This window comes from Tupaia chinensis, unplaced genomic scaffold, assembly GCF_000334495.1.
Source record: "Tupaia chinensis unplaced genomic scaffold, TupChi_1.0 Scaffold144276_1, whole genome shotgun sequence".
In the NCBI taxonomy this organism is placed as follows: Eukaryota; Metazoa; Chordata; class Mammalia; order Scandentia; family Tupaiidae; genus Tupaia; species Tupaia belangeri.
The window spans coordinates 842888-848904 of NW_006204133.1; positions in this window are offsets into that span (position 1 = coordinate 842888).

A 6017-nucleotide genomic window follows, 5' to 3' on the forward strand; every position below is an offset into this window, starting at 1 on the left:
AGTTTGTTAGCAAAGACCACCACCGCCCTGCCCCAGGGGTGGGGGCAGAGACCCAACTAGGAGCTGACCCCTACTCTTTTTATCTGTTTATTTGTTTGCAATAGTGTGTGCATGTGTGTGTGTGTGTGTGTGTACGCTCACTGGAAAGAGAGGAATCACCCCGCGGGGATGGCCACTTCACAGTCCCTTCTCCTCCGTTCTCCTCTTGGGATTTTGGGCACGTATGCACACATGCCCAGCATGTTCAAGCCACGAGGTCTAGGACCCGAACGACACAGTCAGCCATGTGGGGTCCAGTTGCTTTAACTACCATGCCACTGGCTGGATCATCTACTTGCAGGTAACAAGTAGCAGTTTCTTTTCTTATTTCTTTTTTTAAGGTTTTTTTCTTTCTTTTTTTTCTTTTTTTACTTTTTTGCTATAGGGTACGTGCACACTCTGGAGAAAGACAGAAAGGGAAAAAGTAAGAACCGCCCCCCAAGGGAGATGGCCATGCTGCAACCCCTTCTCCATTCTTAAGGGATTTGGGGCACGTGCACACATGCACTTGGTATGATTTTCAAGCCACCGTGTCTGGGATTTGAACCCTGGTTGGCCACATGGGATTCCAGCAATATAACCACTATGCCACCTGCTGGCCATGAAGTGGCAGTTTCTTAAAGGAATTTTTTTTTTGGGGGGGGAGGTTTTTGCTATGGGGGCATGTGCTTGTCAGAAGATAAAGAGAGACAGAGACAGAAAGCGAGAAATCACCCCCCAGGGGGATGGCCACGCAATCCCTTCTCCTCCATTCGCCTCTCGGGATCTTGGGCACGCACGCACACATGCCCTGCGTGAGTTTAAGCCACCAAGTCTGGAACTTGAACTGCAGTCAACTACATGGGAGTCCAGCAACATAGCCATTATGCTAACTGCTGATCCCAAAGTAATTTCTTAAAGGAATTTAAATAGGTATCAACAGTTCTTGGGACCAGCAGGTGGCGTGGTGGTTAAGGCGCTGGACACTCCCACATGGCCGACCAGGGTTCGAGTCCTGAATCTGGTGACTTGCTTTCTCACTTCCTTTCTCTCTCACTCTCACCCTCTGTCTCTCTCTGGTCAAATTAAGAAATAAATGAATGAATACATAAATAAATAAAAAAAAAATAATTATAAAAAAATTAAAAACAGTTCTTTACTCCCTCCTCAGCATTATGGAGACGATGCTCCTTATTCAAAGATGGTGGGTTCCTGAGCCCAGGAAGTTGTGCCATTGGGGACAACTCTGCCTCGCTTCCCCCTCTCTGAGGGTACAGCATGTGCTCTCCAGAGAGACAAACAAGACATCACCCCCTAGGGCAGATGGCCACGCACAATTCTCCAGTCTCTGGGAATTTGGGGCATGCATGCACGCACATGTGCTTGGCGTGAACTTTCGAGTCTGGAACTCGAAGCGCGGTCACCTATGTGGGAGTCTCCTGACGTAACCATTACACCATCTGCTGGTCCCGAGGGTACAGCCTTTTGACTAGTCCCTTTCCAGGGCCAGTTGTCTTAGCAGTCAACAGGGACCGGCTCTTGTTAGCAGAATACCGGGGGTGTATGATGATGAGGCTTCAGGCCCACTTGGGAAAAACTGGCCAGTGTGTATCCTCTGAGCACAAAGAAGGAACTTGGGCTCTCCTTGCCCCCATTTGGGGAAAAAAAATCCCAAACTCTAGGTCCAGGTTCAGTGTCTCGGCAGAGTCAGGCTGTTCTGGTTCTGAATCCTAGCTCTGCCACTGGTAAGCGGTGTGGCCTCAGGCAAGTTACTGACCCTCTCTGATCCTCAGGTATTACATCTGTTAAAAGGGGGCAGTAATACCCACTGGGTGACTGGGAAGATTCGCTAAGGCAGTGGATAAGGAGCTTAGCCAAGACTGGCCAGAGTGCCACCTAGACCTGCTGGAGCCTGCAGCGTGGAGAGGGAAGGTGGGAGTAACTGGAGTGCGTGGCAGGAACTAGCCTTCAGTGCTGTGTTTTAGGATCTGGGAGTTGAATTTGATTCAGACAGGAGCCGTGAAATGGACAGAAACCAGATTTGAAACACAGAAGAGTGATGGCCCCATGGCCTAGGGGTTAAGGGAGCTAGATCCCACATGACTGACCCACGTGGTTCTAGTCCCAGCCCTGGAGACTTGGAAAACACACCAGCCACTTGCGTATGCGTGTCCCCAAAGTCCCAGTAGGAGGGAAGAGTGGAGAGGGGATCATGGTGTGACCACACCCCACTGGGAGTGGTCTCTCCCTCTTTCTCTGTCCCTCTGTCTTTGGCAAACTCCACCCCTCTGGCATCTGAAAAACCAAACTTCAGAAGGGTCACAGGCAGTCCTCAGTCCAGCCCCCTGCCACACCCACCCACTCAAGGAACAGGCTAGGAATAAACCCAACGAAGAGGAACTTCCGAGTATGGCAGAGAAGCTTGACTCAGACACATGCGGTCCTGAAGAAAGAAGCCCCATCCTCTAGGTCTCATTTCTCCTTTCAGTAGTTTCTGAATTTAAATGCAATTCAATGAAAACCCCAGTGGTGGGTTTCTTACTAAGAGAATGTGACAGAATTATCCTAAAGTTCAGATGAAAATTTTTGTAGAGTCATGATGGGAGGCTTCACTATGGACAGTAAGTTGTTTTGCAAAACTACAAAAATTGAAACAGTGTGCCCGGGTCCCAGCATTCCACAGTGACTGAAATAGAATTGAAGGTCCCAAAATAGTCCCAGATGTGTTCCTTAGAAGCCCCAAGGTTATGAGGCAAGTAGCATTTCAGATCACTGGGGTAGGCAGCTACTCAGTCAAGCCTGGGACTGCCGAACCAATAGGGGAAGTGTGGTGAGATCCCTATCTCACACCTTATAGCAGAATAGATTCCAGATGTGTTCAAAGTGAACAAGGAAACAAGAATCCCCCTTCTCATTATGTTTTCTGGCTGGAAAAAGTCAAGGACCGTCTTCTAGAGAGCAAAGGTTTTTATTGTATTTATTTTATATATTTTAAAATATATTATTACTATTTTTTAAATTTTGCTATAGGGCATATGTGCTCACTGGAGAGAGACAGACAGTGGGAAAGTGAGAAAACGTCCCCAGAGGCCATGGCCATGCAGCAATCCCTTCTCCTCTCCCGTTCTCCCCTCAGAATTTTGGGCAGACATGCATGCACAAATGCCCGGCGGGTTTTTCAAGCTACCAGGTCCAGACTTGAGCTGTATAGTCGGTCATGTGGGATCCAGCGCCTGAACTTCCATGCCTGCTAGCACCCAGGTTTTCCTTTGAAAGCTTGGACCTCCCCTGTTACAAATAGGATGCCCCAGGCAGTGATCGGGGAGAACCCACTTGGACAAGCAGGAGCAAGACAGCAGCCTGGTGTTCCCAGCAGCAGTCACTCAGGGGCAGGACTGGGGAGGCTGGGAGACTGGGGTGGCTAGTCCATGAGCCCTGCCCTCCCCTGCAGAGCCAGGAGAGGGGCCTGGCCCTGCTGGAGTTGCTGACACTGAGACCCCTGCAGACTAGATGACCACTCTGGCAGCAGATTTAAAACTAATCTGAGGGGCCAGCAGTTGGCATGGTAGTTAAAGTGGCTGGGTCCCACATAGCTGACTGTGAGGTTCAAGTCCTGGGCTCAGCAGATTTTGTGCGTGCATGCCTAGAATCCCAAAAGGAGAGTGAAGGAGAAGGGATTGCAGCGTGGCCATCCCCCTGGGGGGTGATTTCTCACGTTCCCTCTCACTGTCTCCCTCTGTCTTCTTTGGCATGTACATGCATGCACCCTATTGCAAAAACATAAAAAAAGAACAAACATGTATTTTTTGTAGCAGCAATCTTTTTGCAACTGAAGATTTACCTGGAACCTTGGTCTGTCAGTGATCAGGGAAAGGAGGGATTAAGGCAGCCAGGGACAGGACCAAGGACTCGTCCATCTCTCTCATCTGAGGTGGCAGAAGTGGGACCCCAAGGCCTGGGACCGAGCAAGCACTGCCAGGACAGAGAGAGCGATAGTTTGGCTGGGAGAGAAGGGAAGCCAGGTTCATGCGGGGACGCAGCTTGACATGGAGATAAAGAGAGTGTTTCCCTTTGTGGCTCAAGGCGAGCCGTCTAATCCCTTTCCCATCTGGGGCTCAACAGCTCGCAATGGTGACCTCCTTTCCAGGTAACCAGAGTGCCTGACTCCCCACGATTTCCCTGTGTTCACAACCTCCAGAACCAGCACCAGGAACAAGAGGGCCCCTGGCCTGTGGCTCTCAGCCTCGTACCCGCTGGGCTCTCCGGGGAGCCCCAAACTCGATGCCCCTCTCTGCGCAGGACTTGAGGTCAGACTCAGGCCAGGGGCTCCTCCAAGGGATTCTGCTGGGGCCTCGTCCAACTGCTTGGTCTTTCTGAACCGCAAAGGGCAGCAGCTTGCCAGGGCCCCACAGCTGGTTTGCAGGAGGGCTCCGGAAGGAAGCCCAGGTCACTCTGAGGAGCAGACAGAGGGCGTCGTTCAGAGCTGAGAGTCCGAGGAAGAGAATGGCGGAGAGGAGGTGGCCACACGTAGCCGGGTGGGCAGGAGGGGAGAGTGGCCTGGGGGAGAAGTGCTCAGGTGACCTGGAAGACCCCAGGAGTTCCCGGGGGAGACTGAGGCATAGATTTACCCGAGGGCTTGTTGTGGAGGTGTTAGCCTGGGGGGGCTGTTGTTAGACTTGGGGTTTCTGGAGACTGGCCAAGTCTTGGATGACCTGTCAGAAGCCAGCTGAGAGAGTGGCTGGGCCTCGTCTTTGACACGCCCTGGAATTGGTTCTCCCTGGGTGATGTGGACCACTCACAGGGACCTTCAAATGTTGGAGGAACAGCAGATGATACAATAGTTATGTTGTTGGACTCCCACATAGTTGACTGCAGTTCGAGTCCCAGACCTGGTTGCTTAAAACTCACACAGGTGTGTGTGCATGCATGCCCAAAATCTCAAAAGGAGAGCGCAGGAGAAAGGACTCCAGCATGGCCATCCCCCCAGGGGATCATTTCTCGCTTTTTGTCTGTCTCTCCTGCGAGCACATGTGCCCTATAGCAAAAAATCCTCTAAAAAAAAAATGACTGGTCACTTAGAACATATGGGACTGGTAGGAGGCATGTTGATTAAGGTACTGGACTCTACACAGCTGACCACGGTTTGAGTCCTGGACCTGGCAGCTGGCTTTCTCACTTTCTCTTTCTGTCTCTTTCTCCATCTCTCTGGTCAACTTTTTAAAATAATAAATAAAATTAATTAAATAATTCTTATAAAAATAAATCGATACATAAATAAGTGAAATCAAATGGGACCGCTCCTGGGACTCAGAGCCGAGGACCTGTGCAGTGTGAGGGAGCAGTCGCAGAGGGGTGTGCACGGGAAGAGCTACTGCTGGGGTGTTTGGTGGCCAGAGATTTTATTTTTATTTATCTCCCCATATTTTTCCTTCCTTCATTCATTCCACGAGAGGGAGAGCGAGGCACCACCAATGGAGTCCTCACACCACGATCCTGCCGCAGCCAGCCAGGACTGTGGGCATGCACCCAGTGTGCACAGGGAGACCTCAGGTCACAAACCAGGGCCTTCCCACGTGGCTTCAGCATCATGGTGTTGCGTTATCCTCGTGCCCCCGCAGCTGGCCTGGAGCCAGACAACCGACCCCGTGTGCCTCTGAGCCCGCTGGCCTCCTGTGTGACGCTGGTGCGGGTTTATTGCTCCTGAGAGGTTGTCTTTCTGCTCCTCCCTGTCCTCTGCCGGGTCATGAGCCTGGCTCATTCTAGCTTACCGCACACCTACTGTGTGGGGGCTAGGAGGACTCATGGAGCTCCCAGGGAGCCAGACAGGGACAGGCAGTCAGCACTGTGAGTAGCTGGGGTGACAGAGGAGCAGGATCTGACCTGGCTGGGGACTGGGAGAGGCTACAAGGAGGAAGGATTTGTCGCAGGACCCCGGCAGGTGAGGGGAGCATGTGGCCTCATTTGGGGCAGGCAGACTCTGGCAGTGGTCCAGGCACTGT